At 53.8% G+C, this 21098-nt stretch overlaps 1 protein-coding gene and 1 long non-coding RNA gene across 28 annotated transcripts in view; one reads left to right on the top strand and one right to left on the bottom strand.

Annotated features, from left to right (window-relative positions):
• JAKMIP3 (Janus kinase and microtubule interacting protein 3) overlaps positions 1-21098 on the top strand; it is a 96750-nt gene that overhangs the window by 18455 nt on the left and 57197 nt on the right. For 5 of the 27 annotated variants that reach the window (XM_077877164.1, XM_077877161.1, XM_077877151.1 and 2 more), the window contains exon 1: positions 4941-5762. The exons of 2 other annotated variants lie outside the window; for them this stretch is intronic. The gene's annotated coding sequence lies outside the window, so the exon portion shown is untranslated. Of the gene's footprint in view, positions 1-4932; positions 5763-21098 lie in introns of those variants that run through there. 20 more of the 27 variants (XM_077877165.1, XM_077877162.1, XM_077877160.1 and 17 more) reach the window with 11 other exon arrangements.
• On the bottom strand, positions 3748-5476 carry LOC144300920 (uncharacterized). The gene is made up of 2 exons (XR_013367638.1): positions 5178-5476; positions 3748-4711 (listed from the first exon to the last, which is right to left on the bottom strand). It is a non-coding gene; the product is annotated as an uncharacterized LOC144300920 (long non-coding RNA).

Raw genomic sequence — 21098 nt, 5'->3', positions numbered from 1 at the left:
CCCGCAAGACGTTTAAAAACATGCACTTAGCAAATTTGGGATACGGGGGCGTCTCTAACCTGAGGAGCAGAAGCCGAGGGGATTCCCTTCGAGACCATCCTGAGAGGAGGCTGCTAATCCCCGCGCCTGCCTCTGATCACACGGCAGGTCCCGTGCGGCAGGTCCCGTGCAGCCCGGAGCGCAGGAGGACTAGTTCGCACCCACGAACCGCAGAGGCGCAGCGGAACCGCGGCCCGGGGAAGGCAGGCCGGGGCCGCGGGGCTAAGAGACCTCGGGAAGCTGCCGGCACAGGGTCAGTGGAGAGACACCAATGACGGGGTGCCTGGCGGGCTCAGGCGGTGGCGCGGGCGACTCTCGACCTCGGGGCTGTGACTCAGAGCTCCAGTTGGGTGTGGATGTAACTTAAAATCTTAAAAAAAAATCGACACTGTTTCTCTACGGCAGCTCACCGCCGGTGACAGCGGGGAGAGGCGGCAGCGACTCTCGACGTGCCTCGCGTGATGGTAGCGTGGACGTGAGGCTCCGGCGGAAGACACAGCAGACGGCGTGCGGACCCTTTCGGAGAAGATGTCCAGCTTCGTGGAGAGACATAAAAAATATATATATATCCTAAATGGATGGAGAGCTCTACTAGGTCGCGGAAAGACGTGGTCTCAAAAAGATGTCAGCCGCTTCCCAGTTAACGGGTACGTTGGGTGTCATTCCCCTCAGGATCCCCGTGGGCTTCCTTGCTCTGGACACGTTGACGTAGACGAATCAATGTCAAAAAAAAAAAAAAAAAAAAAAAGCCAAGTTCGAAAAGCAACAGGGCAAAGGAGACGCGCCCGGCCAGACGTCAAGACTTCTGACAACTGTGTAACCGAGCGGAGTGACATTGGTGCAGCTTGAGGACGAACCAGGTGGCGCGGAGCCCCGGGAGCGCGAGGTGAGCAGGGCCCGCTGGCACCACAACGGCGGGAGGGACGGTCGGCATCCTCGCTAAGGGGGACGGCACGTTGGCTTTCCACGCGAGACGATCCCCGAAAACGAACTTCGGAGGGTGCCTTGGTGCGTCGGGGCAGCATTTCTTAAGCAAGAAACAAACGATCATAAAACAGAGGAAAAGATGGATCCCGGGGTCCCGGGATCGAGTCCCGCATCGGGCTCCCCGGTCGGCGGGGAGCCTGCTTCTCCCTCGGCCTGTGTCTCTGCCTCTCTCTGTGTGTCTCTCATGAATAAATAAATAAAATCTTAAAAAAAAAAGAGAGAGAGAGAGAGAAAGACTTGCCAAGACTTTACCAACAGAGGTTAACGTCCAGACTATATCCTGGCCTCCTTCGCAGCCACAAAGGACAAGTAAGCGACAGAGACAAAGGTGACAAAGGTGACGGGAGGGACGGAGGATGGCGGGGGCAGAAGCGCGGGCAGCGATCGGCACGGCGAAGACGAGCCGCCTCGTCGGGAGTCAGAGCTGCAGCCATGGCAGGGGCCGGCGTCACGCTGTGGGGGGGCACAGGCGCGTCCCGGGGCCCTGGCGGCGGCTCTGGAGAGTGTCCCCGGCGGGCACCTGCCCAGAGCCTTCGGAGCAGACGCAGATGCGTGCGGGGCTGTGCTCACTGCAGCGTCGTTTGTGAAGGTGGGAGGGGCGGCGGGAAACGGACACGTGACATGTGCACCCACGCGGGAGCGAGCTGAGAGCGATGGGCTCTACGAGCACCCGTGAGCCGAGACGTCGAGGACTTGGTGTCGCTCGAGCAAAGCCGATTGCAAAGGACACGTGTGGAGTGACAGCATTTCTGCTGTTTCTCAAGACCAATGAAGCAAATTATAATGAAGACATGTCGTCCGCGCCTGGGAGTGACAAGAGTGGGTCTGGGTGACGAGAGCCGCGGTGCCAGGGGCTAAGCGTGACCCAGGGGGGCCCCAGAGAGGGTCCTGGCGGGAGGCGAGGTGTGGGCCTGAGGGCAGGGGCCTGGGACGCGGGGACCATGGTCAGGCTTGGCGGCTGGTGGGGTGGGATCGTGCCCTGGGGTGGGGAGAGGGTACCTCAGTGGAGGGGGCAGCGTAACCGTGGATGTGCCCTCCCGGGGGGCCGACACCGGGAGCCCTGGGGCAGCAGTGGGCGCGTGTGGAGCGGCCTGGGGCGCAACCAGGCTCCGGGAGGGAGGGAGGGAGGGAGGAGGCCTGGGGCGGCCACAGAGGTCACACCTGGCGGGGAGGCGGGTGCAGAGGTGAGACCGGGCCCTCGGGACGGCGACCCGATGCAGAGATGAAAGTGGCCATGCCTGGGGGTTGCGCGGTGCTCCCGGGCCGCCCTCGCCACAGCTCCTCGGTGCTGTCGGGCCGCAGGGATCCGTCCTGGACGCTCAGCGGGGCCTCCGAGACCTCCGGAGCCGGGGTGGAAGGGAGGCCCGCTCCTGCCCAGGTCTCCCGGCGGGCGGGGGGGGGGGCGGCCTTCGTAGGGGAGCCCCCATGCTTTCTCGACATTCTCTACAAGGCGCACACGCCGCTTCCTGGCTCAGGAAAACAGCTGTGACTTGAATGAGCAAACTGCTCCTGAAGTTCTGGGGCTCAGCACGGCCCTCGGTGCACCCCGCGCTCCCCCACCCCAGCCCCCCGGGGGGTTTGGAAGGGACGGACACCCGCCCTTGGGCGCCTGTGCGAGAACCCTCTGCAAGGGACATGCTGGCGACAGTGATGAGGGGCCTGTAGGTGGGTCTGCACACGCGCCTAAGTTTGTTGGAACACAGAAGTCGTTTTTTGTTTATTTTCTTTGTTGTTGAGTTGTAGGAGTTCTCTATGTATTCGGGATACTAATCCCTCATCAGATGCACGATTTGCAAATATTTTTTTCCCCCTTCTGTGCCTTTTTTATTCTGTGGATAGTGTGTCTCAATGCACACAATTTTTATTTTTATGTATTATTTTATTTTTTAAATATTAAAAAAAATAAAAATATTTTATTTACTTATTTGAGAGAGAGAGAAAGAGAGAGAGAGAACACAAGCAGGGGCAGAGGCAGAGGGAGAAGCGGACTCCCCACTGAGCAGGGAGCCGGACGCAGGACTCGATTCCAGGACCCTGGAATCGTGACCTGAGCCGAAGGTGGATGCTTCACCGACGGAGCTCCCCTGGGGGCCCCGATTCATGACATTTTAAAATTTTCATGAAGCCCAGTTCGACCACTTCTTGCTCACTGTGCCTTTGGCGTCGTGTCCAAGAAATCATTGCCATGTCCAGCGTCCCGAAGCTTTGATCCTATGTTTTCTTATAAAGATCTTTGTAGTTTTAGGTCTTGCGTTTAGACCTTTGATGTCGTTTGAGTTCATTCCAGCGTGTGGGGTTAGGGAAGGGTCCAGCTTCATCCCTTCGTGTGGGGACACCCCGTCTTCCCAGCACCATTTGTTGAAAAGATTGTCCTTTCTGCATCGAGTGCTCTTGGCACCCTTGTCAGAAATCCTTGGCCATATATGCAAGGGTTGCTATCTTGGCTCTGTACCCTGCTCTGTTGGTCTCTGTGTCTGTGTCTCATGCAGACGCTTACAAAGGTCGCATTATACAAACCGGCTTTAAAGTGTTTATTTTTATTATCATGATTTTTTTAAAGATTTTATTTATTCATGAGAGACACAGAGAGGCAGAGACACAGGCAGAGGGAGAAGCAGGCTCCATGCAGGGAGCCCGATGTGGGACTCGATCCCGGGACCCCGGGGTGACGCCCTGGGCCCAAGGCAGACGCTCAACCACTGAGCCACCCAGTCGCCCCTATTGTCACGATTTTTAAAGATTTTATTTGTAAGTCCTCTCTATACCCAATGTGGGGCTTGAACTTACAACCTGGGGGTCGAGAGTTGCCTGCTCCACCCACGGAGCCAGCCAGGCGTCCCCATACACACTGGCGTTTGAAAGACCCTAGTGTGGTGTTTGCCTCCTTCCATGGCAGCAAGCGTGGACCAGCGTGTCCAGACGGTGCCCTTGTGTTCTGTACACGCGCGTTCTGTGTTCACGGAGTCGTCTCTGCGTGGACACCGAGGGTGCTTCCAGGTGTCAGCGTCACGCTTCGGGCAACGTTACCGCAATCATCCTCCAGTGAGTTGGCTTTGAAGTCGCGAGGGCCGTGCCGGGCACGGGGTGAGTGCCGCCGGGTGTTTGTCGGACCGCACCTGCCCGAGCGCCGTTACTCTGTCGTCTCCTTGGGACGATTTCTAGGCGGCGCTGCTGGGCTCATGGCTGCGCACCTGCTGTGTCCCTCCGTCTGGCCTGGCCGGCAGCTGCCCTGTGGCCAGAACGGCCCCCCCGCCCCGCGTAACCGTCCTCATCTCAGGCGCCCTCATGGGCCCCGCAGCACGGCTGCGGTGTGGACCTGGTCTCCGGAGACCCCCCGCCCCCCGCCCCGCTCCGGTGCACGCCGCTCTGGCCCCTGTTAGCTGTGTGACCTGGGGCAAGCCTCTCCAGGCCTCAGTTTCCCCACCTGCGCTGTAGAGACAGCAGTGACAATGAGCCCACAGGGCTCTCGCAGGTTAGCAGCCATGAAGCACCCAGGACGGTGTTGTCCCCGTCGTGGAAGGCTCGGCCCCAGCATTAGCTTGGTCATTTGTTCCAATGTGTTGCTTACCCGGGTGTAGACGAGCACAAGGATCACCCACACCTGCCATTTACCGCATTATCATCGCCGTACTGGATGTTATCAGGACCACGCTGTGGGTTCGTGTCAGAAAGACGCCCGCCAGGTCTGGGATGGGGTGAAATTTGGACATTTGTGCCCACGTTGAAGAGCTGGGGTGCAAGGGAAGGGTGGGTGCGGGGCGGGCTGGGAGCCGAGGGGCAGCTAGCACCCTCACAGGCCAAGGATCGGGCCCTACGCGGCGGGGAGCCTCGTCCCCTCCTGGTTCCAGACCCGGGGGCAGCCGAGGCCAAGGTCCCGGGCGTGGGGCGGGGGGGCGTCTGCATCCCGGGTGGTGACTGTTTCCGGATGGCGCCGCCCAGCTGTCCCGGGTGCCCTCCAGCTCCGGACCCTGCAGGACCTGCTCTTCCCCGAGAGCCTCCCCCCTTTCACTTTGCTTCTGCGGAGCTTTCCCGCGGGGTTTGGCTGCAAGGAGATCCGCGCTCCACGGTCGCGACTGGCGCCCGTCTTATTTGTCGGGCTCATTCTGTTTTCATTCCTCAGGGTTTAATGGATCCCAATCCTAGCGCCTCACCATTTAAAATCAAGCATCCTTTAGGAGTGGAAGTGCCTTCTTATTATTGGCCTTCGAGCCACTTCAAGTCCAGAGGGGATTTTCTAAGGACCCAGGACGGGACGGAGCCGCCCTCCCGGAGCAGCTGGACCCCGAGGCGAGCTCCGCAGCCAGGACTCGCCCAGCGGCCCGCGTTCCTCCCTGTGTCCCCGTGAGGCTGTGGCGGAGCAGCCCTGGCTCCGGGATCCCCCCGGGTGCGCACGCAGTGACGGTGACGGGGACGGTGGCCGGGCTGCGGGGCCCTGCCTTTGCCTGCCCGCCTCCTCCCCCGCCCCCCGCCCGTAGCCGTCTACGCGGTCTGGGGACTGAGCGGCGCTGGGCGTTCCTGAGAAGCCCTGAGAAGCCGGTCGGCAGAGCTGGGGATCGCTCCGGCATCTGCTTAGAGACGCGGTGGAGACGGTCCCTCCCCCTGGATGCGCGGCTGGCAAATTCCAACTGAAAGATAAAAGCCGAGCGCTCTGCTGAGTCATAGAACCTGGGAGCGGGCTGCCCGCCGGCCTGAGTCCCCGCGCCGAGGATCCAGGATCCGGGTCAGACAGCGCAGAGGTGAGGGCGGGGCGGGGCGGGGGCGGGGGGCTGAGGCCGGCAGGGGCGTCGCTGCCCTCGGCCTGGGCATTCGGGCTTTGTGCACACGCTTGTTACCTTAGAGTCCGCGTCTGTGTTTAGCATCAGACCCACGGAGCGGGAGCTGACAGCGTGGACTGTCATCCCGGGTGTGCAGAGAGCACACGGACCGGGAGGCTGGGGACGGCGTCCCTCTGTGCCCCCGAGCACGTCGGGGTGCGGGGCCTGGCGCCCCGTGGGCAGTGGGCCTCTCCTGCCAGGTACCACGGCTTCCCAGGCTGGAGCGCGTCCCCGCGGCAGCCGTGGGGTGCAGGGGTGCCAGGCCGGGCCCTCCGCGTGCAGGGGTTGCTGGACACCCGGGAACACAGCACCGGCCCCAGGCCCCGGGGCTCCCTGGTCCCCCAGTGGGACCGACGGCGCAGGGGACTCCTCGGGGCCTGGTTTGGCCGCTCAGTACGGGCACATGGATGACTCTCGCTCGCCCTTATCGGCCGCCCCGCCCCTGGTTGGGGGGGCTCTTCTCTGTGACACTTAACAGGACACATGTCTTGTCCACGGACACCACTCCTTATTTGAGGAAATTGTGTTTTGGGGGAAACAACAGCTTATTAAGTGGTTTCCACCCCCCGCCCGGTCCCTCTGGCTGCTCAGGGGAACCGGTGGTTGTGTAGCGGCGGGCAGGGCTGTGGTGGAGACAGCATCACAGGGACCCTGACACTAGGCGGGCGGTGTGGACGCGGGCTGGCGGTGTGGACGCTCGCCGCCGCTCGGCTCAGCTCTGTCGGGGGGAGGGGGGAGCGGGTAACAGCCAGAGCAGGGTTTCCTTCGATTGCAGCCCGGACCAGAGCTGCGGACCTGGAAGATTCTCAGCGGGCCCGAGCCTCTGAACGGGTGAGCGGCGGGCGTCCCGGAGGAGCAGGTCAGGCCAGGGCGCGGCCTCGGTCCCAGGTTCCAGGGGCGGCACGTCTGTGCCGGTCTCCGTCTCCGTGACTCTGTGCTGACCTTGGGCACATCCCCCGGATCGCCGGCAGGGAGCGCGGTTCCCAGGGCCACGCGGACGCCCTGGTGGGCCCATTGCATTAAGGCCCGCTGACATCTGAGCAGCTGGGAGGTGTTCCCGCAGCCGGGCCGCCCCCAGGGAGACGACACCATCGGCCCCCATGCACCATGGAACCGGCTGCTCTGATTGAAGTGCGAGCTGCTGGAGGCGTCACGGCGACACGGCGATCCACGCAGGACAGCTGCCACATCTGTTTGCTCCCTCCTGCCCAGTTTCCAGACACGCAAGCCGCATGGTCGCTGGTGCAGCCCTGCGTCGAGCAGACGCTGAAGAGGCCCAGGCCACAGAGCCGCGGTCTTTCTGGAACCAACCCCGGCCCATCCTCCAGCACACGTGCATGGGCGCCCGGGTCCCGCCTCAGACGTGGCGCTGTTGGTCCAGCACCCAGCGCGGGCTTCGAGGAGCGCGGTGAGGGGACCGGCCCTCTCTGGGTGCACAGGGCAGGTGTTCTGGGCCGTGGTCGCCCCTACGGCACCCTTCTCCGGGGCCCCGGGGGGCCAGCACTAGCAACAACTCAGGGACCGGCACCGCTGGCGAGACAGGGCGTAGGGACCCGCACCTGGGCCGCAGACGGTTGGGCCTCGACGTGCAGCCAGATCCAAGCCTATGGGAAGGGGCCTCTGCCAGGGATTCTCTTCTGCCCACGATGAGGGCTTTGACCCAAAGGGAAGGCCATGAATGATCAAGACCAGACACCTGGAGTCTCGGTAAGCCTCCGCTTCGCACACAGCGTCTCCGCAGTGAGAGTGCACAGCGTCCAGGAGGTTCTGTCCAGGGGATGCCGTCCAGGGGATGCCATCTAGGAGGTGCCATCCAGGGGATGCCGTCCAGGAGGTGCCGTCCAGGAGGTTCTGTCCAGGGGATGCTGTCCAGGGGATGCCCTCCAGGAGGTGCCGTCCAGGAGGTGCCGTCCAGGAGGTGCCATCCAGGAGGTGCCATCCAGAGAGTGCTGTCCAGGGGATGCCGTCCAGGGGATGCCATCCAGGGAGTGCTGTCCAGGAGGTGCCGTCCAAAAAGGTGTCATCCAGGAGGTTCTATCCAAGAGGTGCCGTCCAGGGGATGCCGTCCAGGTGGTGCCATCCAGGTGGTGCCATCCAGGGGCACCGTCCACGAGGTGCCGTCCAGGGGATGCCATCCAGGGGATGCCCAGGTGGCACTGCTTTTAAAAGGCCTGTAGAGCCCCATCCTGATGGGCACCGGGGCAGCAGGCTGGGGCCATGTCTCCACCACTGGAGCAAACTCAGGAAAGAAAGAAGAAAAGCCTCCTCCCCGCCGTGTCCTCGGCTCATGACCTCCGTGGACACACGTGGGCACAGTGTGCTCGGCCTGCGGGGTCCCCGCACCTGACAGCCAGCTGTGCAGCCCCTCACGGAGCTGTTCCGGGCACCGGCGAGACACCAGGGTCCTTCTAACAGGTCATTGGCTGCACTTCCCCTTTGAAATACGGGGTTGATTTTTAATCACAAAGTGAATGCATTCTCATGACTGAACCGTTAAAAAAAATCTAGAAAAGGAAAAAAAAGATAAGGGACCCACAAAATAAAATATTAAAAATTTAAAATATCCTCTTTTTCCTTTTTTTTTTTTTTTTTGTGGCGTTGTTAGGACCCTTCTATCCGCTCCCGTTTGCAGGTCTTCCTGCTCGCGAGAGCCGCTGGTTCCCGTCACAGGAGCAACCCCCAAGCCTCCCTGGAGAGCCGCCCGGATCTGGCTGCGCAGGACTTGGTCCCACAGCTGGAGGCTGGGCCCAGGCTCCCGACGGTCACCAGCGGCGGCGCACTGGACGTCTCTGAGCGGACAGTCACGGAACGTAACCGCCGTGTCTACAGGCTTGTCATCCCTGACCCCCGCCCCTCCCGGCCGCGCCCCGTCTCCCCAGGCCGCCGCCGAGCCGCTCGTCACTGCCTTCGTTCCTCTAGAATTGGGTATAAATGCGGACGTGTAGTGTGTATGTTGTAGATCGGGCTGCTTTCCGTGTCATTCTGTTGAGACTTACTGTTGCGCGTGCCCTTCATGAATCCTCCTTGGGTTTTTATTCCCCCCCCCACCCCCAGCATCGTGGGGCTACGCCCTCGTTGGTCTTTCCAGGCGCCAGTTGATGGGTTTGGGGTTGCTTCTGGTTTTGCTGTTACGGACAGAGCTGCGAGGATCATCCACGTCCCAGGCCTTGTACACACGTGACTTTCACTTCCCTTGGGCGCATCCGTAGGCCCATCCTAGGGTAGGTGTGTGGTTCGTTTTTTCAGGAAGTAACAAAGCCTTGCGCCGTGGTGCGTTCCCAGCAGCCCTGCGTGAGAATTCTGGTTCCCCCGCGTCCCTGCAGTGCCATGGCGTGGCCGGCCTTCCCCCCGCAGCCGTGCCGCAGGTGTGGGTGGGAGCACCTTGCTTTATTCTAATCCCCCGGACGATCGGACGATCGCTGGGGCCTCCTTTCATGTGCTTCTTTGCTGCCTGGTCCCTTGCTTTGGTGACAAGTCTTTCAAAGCTTTTGTTTGTTGTTAAACTGGGTTGTTTTTCGTTATTGAACGTTGAGAGTTTTGGAACGTATATATCTACGTATTCTGGGTACAAGTCCTCCATCAGGTGTGTGTTTTGCAAATATGTTTTCTCAATCTGCAGCAGTTTTCTTTTTCTTTATTTATTAATGAGAGACAGAGAGAGAGAGGGGGAGAAGCAGGCTCCATGCAGGGAACCCAATGCGGGACTCGATCCCAGGTCTCCAGGATCACGCCCTGGGCTGAAGGTGGCGCTAAACCACTGAGCCCCCCGGGCTGCCCGGTTTTCTTTTTCTTAATGGCATCTTTCAAAGACAAGAAATTTAAGATTTAAAATAAAGCCCCGTTTGTCAATATTTTCATATATGGTCTTTGCTTCTTTGCCCGAAGATCATGATGATTGTGTTTTCACTTGGAGGTTTTGTGGGTTTGTGTTTCATTCAGTTCCATGACCCCTTCCGACTTGATTTCTGAATACGATGTGAGGTACGGGCCGAGCTGTGGGTGTTTGGGGCTTTCTCATTTGGGCATATAGACGTGTGAATGTTCCAACACCATTTCTTCAAAAGACTGTCTTTTCTCCATTGAGTTTTCTTGCATCCTTTGTTACACAACCATTGACCAGAGACTATGCGGGTCTGTTCTTCTGTTTCATTGATCTGTGTTTTTTGTTTCTTTTTTTAAAAGATTTTATTGATTTATTTGAGAAGGGGGGTGGGGAGACCCCAAAGGGAGAGAGGGAGAGGGAGAAGCAGACTCCCCACTGAGCAGGGAGCCCAACACAGGGCTCGATCCCAGGACCCCAGGATCATGACCTGAGCCAAAGGCAGCTGCTCAACCAACTGAGCCCCCCAGGCGCCCAAATGCGTGTCCTTACGTCAATGTCACACTGTAGCTATATCGTGAGCTGGCAGTTGGGTAGTGATTTCCAACTCCAAATGTGTTATTTTTCAAAATTGCTGAATTTAGATGGTTTACTTTTTCCACTGCCATTTTAGAAACAACTTGTCAGCCTATCCAAAAAAAGATCCATTAGGATTTTGGTTGGGATTGTGTTTCATCTGAATTTCAATTTTGGGAAAATTAACATCACAACAGTGTTGAGTTTTGTGATCCATGAACACTGGCTGTCTCTCCATTTAGTTGGTCTTTAATTTCGTCTCATGAACGAGTAGAGTCTTCAAGCATACAAATATCGTAAATATTTTGTTGGCTTGATTCCTAGGTATTTCATACTGTTTTGGTGCTGTTGTAAAAGGTATTGTTTTGTGATAAAATAGCTTGTTGCTAGTATGAAGAACTATAACTAATAAACATAATTGATTTTTCTCTTTTGAATTTTAATTCTGTTAACCTGCTAACCTCCCGTGTTCCAGGTAGATTCTTTGGGATTTTCTACATAGACGATTGTGTCACACATGAAAAAAATGCCTCTGGTTCTTTTCCTAGTTCACTTTTGAATACAAGTGGTGAGTGTAGGGGGTTTGCATTGTTCTTAGGGAAAAGAACGGTAAGACTTTCACTATCCAGTATGGCATTAGCGGCAAGTGTTCTTCTGTAGACGGCCTTTATCAAGTCAAGGAAGTTCCTTTTATGACTACTTTGCTGAAAGTTTTTATTGTGAATGGATTTTGAATTTTGTCAAAAGGCTTTTCTGCATTTTTCAAGACGAGGACTTGTTTTTCCCTTCAATGTATTAATATGGTGAATTAAAGGGACTCGTTCAAAAAATATTAAACCAATTCTGCATTCCTTATACATGTCCCATCTGATCCGTCGTATTATCCTTTTCATGTATTGCTGGATTGGAGTGGTTGATTCTGTTAAAGATTTTTGCATCCATCTTAATGAAGGATATTCTTTTTTGTGATGTCTTTGTGTGGTTTGGGTATCAGAATAAGGTTGGCCTCGTAACATAAGTTAAGCATTCACTTCTCTCCTGGAAGAGTTGATGGAGAGTTGTTATTCCTTCATTGAACGTTTGCGAGGATTCACCAGTGCATCTGTCTCTGCCTCGGATTTTCCATGTTGGAAGATTCTTACCACAAATTCAATTTCTTTAATGATAAAAGGCTACCCAAGTTATGAGAGAGCTTTGTTAGTTTGTGTCTTTCAAGGAATTTATCCATTTCATTTGTTATCTCTTGATATCTGTAGGACGCATAGGGATGTCCCCTTGTCCATTTCCGATATTGTATGCATGTCTTCATTTTTTTTTCTGGATCAGCCTTTCCAGAGATTTATTAATATTATTAATATTTTCAAAACACCAACTTCTACTTTTATTGATTTATTTTATTATTGTTTTCAGATTTATTGATTTCTATGAACATTTATTATTTCTATTCTACTTTCCTTACATTTACTTTATCTTTTCCGGTATTCTTAAGGTAGAAGCTTAGACTAGGGTTAGATGATGATTGGAGACCTTCCTCTTTCCCAGTATAAGCATTTATTGTCCTTAGTACCCTCTCTATACCACTGTAGTTATGATCCACAAATTCTGGTATTTGTGCCTCTATTTCCATTTTGGTTCAAAATATTTTCTAGTTTATTTATAGTTTCTCAATTTCTGTTTCACCTGTTCCAATTTATCCATGACCTGACCTGTTATTTCCTGGGTTTTTAAAAAATATTTATTTTTAAAAACTTCTTACAGAAGAACCAACTTCTTTGGTTCTGTTCAAGACTTTTTCTTTAGTTCTGGTTTTCATCAGTTTGGTTATTTAGGGGTGTGTTTAACATTTCCAAGTACTTAAATGTTTTCTTGATATCTTTCTATTACATATTTTTAATTGACTTTCTTGGGGAAGGTACAGAGAATGCATTTTGGATCATTTCAGTTATTTTAACTTTGATGTGATATGTTTTAGCATGCAGTATGTTTTGATGAATATCATATGTGCACTTAAAAATACTACATATTCTGTTGTTAGACGATGTATCTATCCTACAAATGTCAGTTGGGTCAAATAGGTTGATAGTCTTGCTGAAATCTTTTATACTCTTAACTGGTCTATTGTGCACTTATTTCATCTCTTCCTGAGAGGTTGACTGTTAAAGTCTCCAATTCTAGGTGTGAAAATTCTTATTTATACTTACATTTCCATTTATGTAATTTTTATTTTTTTAAAAGATTTTATTTATTTATTTGAGAGTGAGGCAGAGATAGTGGGGGAGGACAGCACGAGCAGGGAGGAGAGAGAGAAGCAGGCCCCCCGCTGAGCAGGGAGCCCAATGCAGGACTCGATCCCAGGGCTCCAGGATCATGATGTGAGCCAAAGGCAGACGCTTAATGCACTGAGCCCTCCAGGCCTCCGGGTTTTATGTATTTTTGAAGCTCTGTTGTTTGATTGCTGTGCTTTCTTGATATATCAACTATCTTCTTATTATGTAATGTCCATCTTAATCCCTGGTAACGTTCCTTGCTCTGATCATCTTCTGTTACATCTACATGATGTAACATGAATACAGTCTCTTCAGTTTCTTCAGTGTAGAGCTTGCTAGATATTATAGCTTTTTCCATCCTTTTATTTTTAACTCATCTATGCCATAATTTTATTTAAAATGAGTTTCTTGTAGATAGTGTGAAGGTGGTGCTTGCCTTTAAAAAAAAATTTCATCTGAAAATGTCTACCTTTAAATTGTGTTTTTCCTCCCATCTACCTTTAGTATTTAATGACACGATTGGATTTGAACCTAGCTTCCTGCCCTTTATTTTCCATTTGTGTTAACTCTTCTTTATTCCTCTTTCCTTGACTTCTGTGGGATTGAGTATTTTTATGACCCCACATACCTGTAGGTTCCTCATTGCCCTTCTCTTCAGTAGAATTTTCGGTGCTCGCTTCAGGGGCCCAAATCATCTCTAGCTCGCTGCGGTCCTTCTTGATATTGTGCCAGTTCTTGTGTAATTAATGACTTTCATTTTCTTTCCCATTTTTTCTATTGTTTTCAGATATTTTACTTCCATGTACTCGGCACTCCACAATGCACTTGTTCCTGGTTTTGCTGTGGATAATTTGTCATCTTTTAAAGGGATGACATATAAGAAAAGAGTCTTTTGTATACTCCCTCATTTTTATCACTTTGAGCACTCTTCCTTCCTCTATGTCGGTCAGTTTCCCCGTCTGATATTATCTCTTCTGCCTGAAGAACTTCCTTGAATTTTTAAATTTTTTTTTGGTAGTGCAGATCTTCTGGCAATAAATCCTTTCAACTTTTGTTTGTCTGAAAAAGTCTATTTCTCCTCCTTTTTGGTAACAGCTTTAATAATATGGAAGTCACCCACTGAAAGTGTGAATTCACGGGGTTTTAATATATTCACAGGGTCATGCAGCTGTCACCACAGATTTAGAACATTTCCGTCACCCCAAAAAGAAGCCCTGTACCTTTAGTTGTCCTGTCTTAAGCCTGCGGCAACTACTCATCTACTTTCTTTCTCTCTAAATTTGCCTTTTCTGGACATTTCCTTAGAAATGGAATCATACAGTATATGACCTCATACGTCCAGCTTCTTTCATGTGATGTCGTGTTTTCAAGGTCCATCCCTACTGTAGCCTGTATCAGTATGTCATTCCTGCTAGTTGCTGAATGATGTTCCGTCATATGGCTATACCATGTTTTATTTGTCCACCTGTCAGCTGATGAGCATTTGTGTCATCTCCACTTTTTGGCTACTGTGAATAACACTGCCATGACCTTTGTGTGGACATGTTTTTCATCTCTCCGGGGTACCTCCCTAGGAATGGAATTGCTGGATCATATGGTAACTATCAAACTGTGTAGGAAATGTCAGACTGTTTCCTGAAGCAGCTGCACCATTTTACATTCCCGCCAACCATGAATGACTGTTCCAATTTATCCACGACTCGACTTGTTATTTTCTGGGTTTTTAAAAAATATTTATTTTTAAAAACTTCTTACAGAAGAACCAACTTCTTTGGTTCTGTTCAAGACTTTTTCTTTAGTTCTGGTTTTCATCAGTTTGCCTATAACATGTCTACATTTCCTCTTCCTGTTTGTGGATCTAGAATCTGTCAGTTGTCGTGTTTGGCTAATTTTGAACAATCCCCTGTTGTTTTATTTCTTTACATATTTCTCCTCCCTGTGTTCTGATTTTACTCTGAGACTCCACCCCCACCTCCTCCTCCAGGTGGCTCCACTTTGACTGACACTGTTGGAGACTCTGCTTTCTTCTTCTCCCGTGTTTCATGTTGGACAGTTTCCTGTCTTCAGGTTCATGGAGATTTCCCTCAGCCGTGTCGATTCCTCTGCTGAGCCAGTTGAAGGAATTCTTCACCTCTGATGTCATGATCATTGTTTCTAATGTTTCCACTTGAGCCTTTCCTATAGTTCCCATTTCTCTGCTTCATCCATGATGTCCATCTTTTCCATTAGACCCTTGAGCATATTAGTCCTAGTTACTTAAATGTTATGTCTGCTAGCTGGAACAACTCCACGCCTCTGAGTCTAGTTCTTCTGATTGCTTGACAGTGGGTTGTTTTCCTTGGTTTTTGTTTTCTTTTTCTGTTTCTCATGATTTTTTAAAAATATTTTATTTATTTATTTGACAGATAGAGAGAGCATAAGTAGGGGGAGCAGCAGAAGGGGAGGGAGAAGCAGACTCCCTGTTGAGAGGGAGCCTGACATGGGTCTCGATCCCAGGACCCCGGGATCATGACCTGAGCTGAAGGCAGACACTCAACTGACCGAGCCCCCCAGGTGCCCTGTGTCTTGTAATTTTTTATTGAATGTCAGACATTGTCTGTAGAGGAACAGGAAACAATATTTGAAGAAAATAATCTTTAAGCACAGATACAGACACGTCTTGAGTTAGTGTGTGAGCTTGAATCGACCCAGGAAGTAGCTGAACTGGGTTAGGGGTTTGTAGTTTCTGTCATCACGTCCAGTCCAGCACGGGGTTCGGATTCCTCATGGTAGGCTGCCGACACTCTGCTCAGTCTGGTGCCTGGAGTGCCGCAGGCTCTGTTCCATGTTCCTGACGCAGCCTCAGCTTCCAACACTCCCTGCTCACCGGCTCCCCAGAAGGGGCCCTTTCTGCAGCCTTGCCCCTCACCCAGCTGGACTGATGTGGCTTGTTACTCAGTGTGAAGCTTGTTTTGAGGAAAGTGGATCTCAGTTTCTTCTGGGCAGCCTTAGATCGTAGAAGCATATGTGCCTGAACTTGGGCGGTCCGCCTTCTGAGGATCCCTGCCCCCCTCCACAGCAGCCAGGCTCTTCTCTGTGTCAGTGCAGGACCCTGAGCCCAAGGGGGCCTCTGTCTTCCTCTCCAGGGGCAGGCGTTTTGGGTTTCGACTCTTACCCTGGAGGCAGGGATTCTTTTTTAGATCCTGTGGCCGGAAGGAAGGAGGGATTTTAGTTTCATCCTTATCTCAGTGACCTTGTGGACAGGAGGGCTTGCTGACCTTCTCCCACTGGCTTAAGGCTTTTTGCTTTGCGTGCAACATGGGTTCTGTTGTCAGGGAGAGTCTTGTACCTGTCCAGGCAGCAGATGGCCTCTTGCACGTCTGCACCATGTAGGGAGCCCTTCCAGCTCTGTCCTGCCCTCAACCACTCTTGTGTTTGGGCTCCAGTGATTCCAAACTGAGCTGCCAGCCCACATCCAGCCCTTAGAATCATGTTAAAATGGGAGCTAATTTTCTTCTTACCTATTTCTTTCTCCAGTGCTCTGCCAGCGGTGAGCCAGCTGTGCTTGCCTCCCTTCAGACGGGCAGGTCACCCCTTGGAATTTGGTGCCTTGGTTGCCTTGGCACTTCAGCTCTTTTTCTTTCTTTCTTTCTTTCTTTCTTTCTTTCTTTCTTTCTTTCTTTCTTTCTTCCTTCCTTCCTTCCTTCCTTCCTTCCTTCCTTCCTTCCTTCCTTCTTTCTTTCTTTCTTTCTTTCTTTCTTTCTTTCTTTCTTTCTTTCTTTCAGATTTTATTTATCTATTTGGGAGAGAGAGAGTGCACGAGCAGGGGGACGGGCAGAGGGAGAGGGAGAAGCAGACTCCCCCCTGAACAGAGAAGAGAGCCTGACTCGGGGCTTGATCCCAGGACCAATGGGCTTAAGGAAAGATAGGATTTTGTAGATTATGAGTGAGACATTCTCTTGTGATTTTCCTACATTGTAAGTAGAGGAGGTTTTCTTGTGATTTAAACTAACTTTTTTTCTTTCTTTGTAAATTATCTGAGTACTTACCCACTTCTCTTGTAAGATCTTAGTTTTTATCAGTGAGTTTCATGATCTCCTGATATAGTTATTAACTTTTTAATTGAATTTACTGCAAATACTGCTTCAGCTTGTTTTTAGCTCCTTAATTGCACGACATCTGTGATGAGGAGATGTAAATTTTTAATGTAGTGGAATCTGTTGGCTTTTCCTGTTACAAATTCCTTTTATCTCCTCTAAGCCTAGGAAGGCCTCTCTCTCCCGAGATTTGAGAAATGTTCATTTCTACTTTCCCTGCTTTGATTTTCATCCTCAGTTCTCTTCAATCCACTTAGAGTTTCATTAGGAAGACAGTATCCGTAGATCTATTTTTCTTTGACAATTAGCCAACTAATCTAGTGTTTTTGAGTGAAGTCCTTCCCCTGCTTGTGGAACATCACGAATGTGGACTATAATGTGGGGCCTGTTTCTGAACCGTGTGATCTTTCTCATTCATGGGCATTCGCAAGGTTGGGGTTTATCCTGCTTAGCAACATGACATGACTTTGACTAGAGCAACCAAAAGTTATATTTCTGCAAGTCCCACATGTAGTGCTGTCGCTGGGCACCTCGGTCACGAGGGTCTCAGGGTGTCACCGAGTGGGTCCATCTTCCTTCATGGCTGCAGCTGTGTGGCCAGCTGCTGTCCTTTCTGGGGGTTCAGGGTGGGGACTAGGGGGTCTGTGTCCTTGCTCCCTGGTGTTAGCAGAGCTCAGCTCTGTACCATGGGGCCTTGGGGTCCATGTCCCTGTGCTGTGTGACCTGAAGGCTCTGTGCCCAGCAGTGGTGTCGACCCCTGACTCACCATCTCAGGCCAGTGGTGACGGCCACATCTTCCTCAGGCCGCGCCCCTCAGGCCTTCCCCGGGAAAGGGGCTCTGCCTTTAGGACTTGTGTGATTGGATCGGGGGCCACAGACCCCATCTCAGAGTCTCAACCTGAACATGCCTGTGAAATCCCCGTTGTCTCATCAAGTCCCATGTTCACACGTTCCAGGGTTAGGATGCAGACAGTATTGGGGGACCAGTATACGCCCCCCTCACCAAGGGCTCCCTGTGTGTTCACAGGCTAACTACTGACCCTCTTTCCTAAGTCAACACAGTAGTTCTGCTGGATGGAATTAGTCATGTTTCTAAGAAATCTTGTTTTATTTTTTTAAAAATCTAAAAAAAAAAAAAAAATTGTTTCCATGGATAAAATGGCAAGGAGCTGGAAATTTCAGGTTTATACTAACAATGTAAATATTCTGCAAAAAAAACACTAATAAAGGCACTTTATAGGTGTATTTTTATTTTATTTTTATTTTTTAAAGATTTTATTTATTCATGAGAGAGAGAGAGAGAGAACAAGCAGGGTGGGGTAGGGCAGAGGAAGAAGGAGAAGCAGACTCCCTGCCAAGCAGAAGCCCAACACGGGGCTCGATCCCAGGATCCAAGATCATGACCTGAGCTGAAGGCAGATGCTTCACCCACGGAGCCCCCCAGTGCACAGTGAGCATATTCTCAGGTGACAGATACGCAGTATATATTGGTTAATCAAGGAAGACAAAATCTCACTTAAATGTGAGCCATGTCAGTAGCAGGAAGTTCTGGGACCTTCCAGGGAAGTGCAGGTGCCTTTACAAGCGGTGGAAGCGGCCGGCCGGCCCCTGCTGAGCCCTCCACGCACCCAACAGCTCGTCTGCCTGGCGTCTGCGCCACACGCCTCGCCGTCTCAGGGACGCCGTTCTCAGGACGGGAGCTCCTAGTGCCAGCGGTGGCCCGCCCGCGGCATCCCCACCGCGACTCCCACCAGAGCACAGAGGTTTCTGGATGCTTCCCTGAGCAACTTCCCTTTTACCCGAAAGAGCCATTTCTGGAGTAAAGCCCCCGCGGATTCAGGGCGGAGCTGACCTGTGCGCCCGCTCGGATCTTGTCCGCTGCTGTGCGGCCTCTTCCCCCCTCATTTCTCGGCTTCCATCAGACCCCCCCCCCCGATCATATACAAGCTAACAGCCCTCAGTTGATCTGTTCTTCCACCCGTGACGGATGCCAGCAACCACTGCAGCGTTTCCCCCTAAATTATATCTGCAAAACCCTCGTTCTGAGGCCTTTTCCGTGAGCGATGTGCTTCCTGAATTTCTCTTCTGGCTGCGACAGGCGGACCGGCGCTGAACCGGTCAGGTTCTCCACGTGCGAGGGGGTAGGTGACAGGGCAGCCCCGTCGTCAGGCAGTAGGCCCCGCGGTGCACAACTGCGAGCCCGCGAAGGGAGGAGCGTGCGAGGGAGCCCGTGGTGACACCCTGGCCGCTGCGGGGATGGACACGGGCTCAGACGCAGGTGCCAGCCTGTCGTGGGGCAGGGACCGGGGCGGGGCAGGGGTGAGGGCCACGCAGGGGGAGCCTGGGAGTCTGGGTGAGGTTCCCGGGCCCGGCAGGGTCGCCTAATGCAGGACAAGGGAGCCCCCATCGTCCCAGGCTCATGCCCGGCCGGTGTCCTCTGGTGTGAAGCGCTCATTGGACTCGTGTGTCCGTGTCCCACTGGCTTGTCTGACTTCCCCCGGCCTCCCAGCGTTCTCCGTGTGTCCTGGGCACTGTCCCTCGTGCAGGTGCATCCTGGACGCCTCCGCCAATGCTGACACGAGCCTGTTCGTGCCCCTCGGTCCCTCGGGCGGTGGGATTTCTTCATGTCGCGTGGCCACGGCGCTCCTTCCCGGGGACTGTGCTGGCGTCCTGTTCAAGGCCCTGGCCATCCCCGGGCTCTGGACCTCTGGCCCTTCCCCTGAGGCCTGCTGCCCCACCTTCCACGGTTACGGCCGGAGCCCCTGCACAGCGACTCGTCCGCGGTGAGTTTTCCCTTGTGGACACGCGGTTACTGAGCGCTGGGTAGACAGCCGACCGTCCCCGCACTCGGCGCTGACCCTGGATCACGCGTCCACAGCCACGCACAGGCCCTCCTGCTCTGGGCCGGCCCGGTCGTGCTCTGCTGTCCTTCTGGCCCTTGCGGCCCTGGACAGGTGCCGACGCCGACGAGCGCAGCCCCCAGGTCCCCTTGGCTGCCCTCCAGGTGCCGTGCAGGACTCCCAGGACCAGCCAGGCCCCGTTGGGACTTGCAGTCCTGGCCGCTGACCGCAGCCCTTTGGAGCCTCCGTGGACCGTGTGACCTTTACTGGCATTGGGGACACATGCGGGCAGGGGCTCAGCAGGCCTCAGAGCCAGGGCGCGGGCTCATGTGCGCTTTTCCACAAGAAAACACAAACCTTTTTGGAAACAGCTGGGTGCCCCCCCGAACGCCGGGGCCCCTCCAGCCGCGGTAGGAAGCCTCGTTGCTGGGAAGGAGAAGGAGCGCTGACTGTCCCTCTGTGTGGCCACCTTCTCCTGCACCTGCCCGTCTAGCGTCTACCTAGTTACCTGCTGCATCCGTGGCCTTCGTCCCCGTGCCCGGAGCATGGGGGGAGCGAGCCTGAGCCTCAGTTTCTATGGCTGTTTCTCTGACTGTAAGGATCGACTGCCCTGTTTGGGGGTCACTGTGGTCTTGGTCTCAGGCTTGGACTGGGGGCTCAGAGGCTGGGTCCCCTCCTGGGCCGAGGCCTCCCCCGGGGCCCCGAGCCAAGCAGTGGCCACCAGCCTCCGCCGGGCTCGGGCGCTAACACACCGGCGGACACCCCCCCCCCCGCCCCCGCCTGACACTTCAGTTCAGTGGCTGCCGGGTTTCAGAGCCAGAGAAGCTGTAAACGAGCACGAAGATTGGAAAACATTTAATTTTTTCATTTAAACTCTTTCTGTATTTGGGGCAATAATGCAAGAAGCCGGTGTGATGAGGACAGATGCCACCGGCCGAGGGGAGTGACATCCAAACCCACTGGGGAGAGCCAGGCTTCGGGGTGGCCCCCGGGGCTTCTGGGAGCAGGGTGCAGACCACGTTCCTGACCCGCCGACCCGCCAGGACCGCCAGGCCCCCGAGAGAGGATGTTCCTTGTCAACAAGCCTGGGCCTTCCCGGGGGCCAGTTCCGCCGGCTGAGGGGGCTCCTGGGGCAGGAGGGACTCTGCGGGGAGCTGGCCCCAGGGCGGCCCTTCCTCCTTGTCGCCCTGACTCCTTTGGCAGGGACGCAGCCTTCCCCTCGGGGTGCCTGGCCTGAGCGTGGGGACGCAGCCCCGGGGACGCTCCTGCTCACCCGGCCCGGCTGCCCTGCCCGGAGGGAGCAGGGCACACGGTGGGTTTCTGTTTTCTGCCCTGAAATCCCATTTCTGGCCCATTTTACAGGGAACCCTGCGAGGTATGAGCTCAGCCTGAGGGCCTGTTACTCAGGAGGCCGGTGGTCTTCACACAGTGAGATACGTCCTCACGGGGGGACCTGGAAGGCTGTGGGTGGCGGGGGTCACACCTCGTCTGGCACCAGTCACGAGCTTCCTTGTAGTGGAGCCCGCCCGCCCACCAGGCCCTGCCCCGAGCCTCACCCACCCCTGCCCGGGACCCCTGGGCACCCGGCACAGGGAAACCCCCGCGGTCCGACCAGATGACACAGAGGTGCCTTTCAAATGCGACTTTACTTTTTATATCTGCCAATGGATCGGAGTTTG

Source organism: Canis aureus, chromosome 29, assembly GCF_053574225.1.
Source record: "Canis aureus isolate CA01 chromosome 29, VMU_Caureus_v.1.0, whole genome shotgun sequence".
In the NCBI taxonomy this organism is placed as follows: Eukaryota; Metazoa; Chordata; class Mammalia; order Carnivora; family Canidae; genus Canis; species Canis aureus.
The sequence above is the reverse complement of the archived record's forward strand: the minus strand, read 5'-3'. Positions and strand labels throughout refer to the sequence as shown.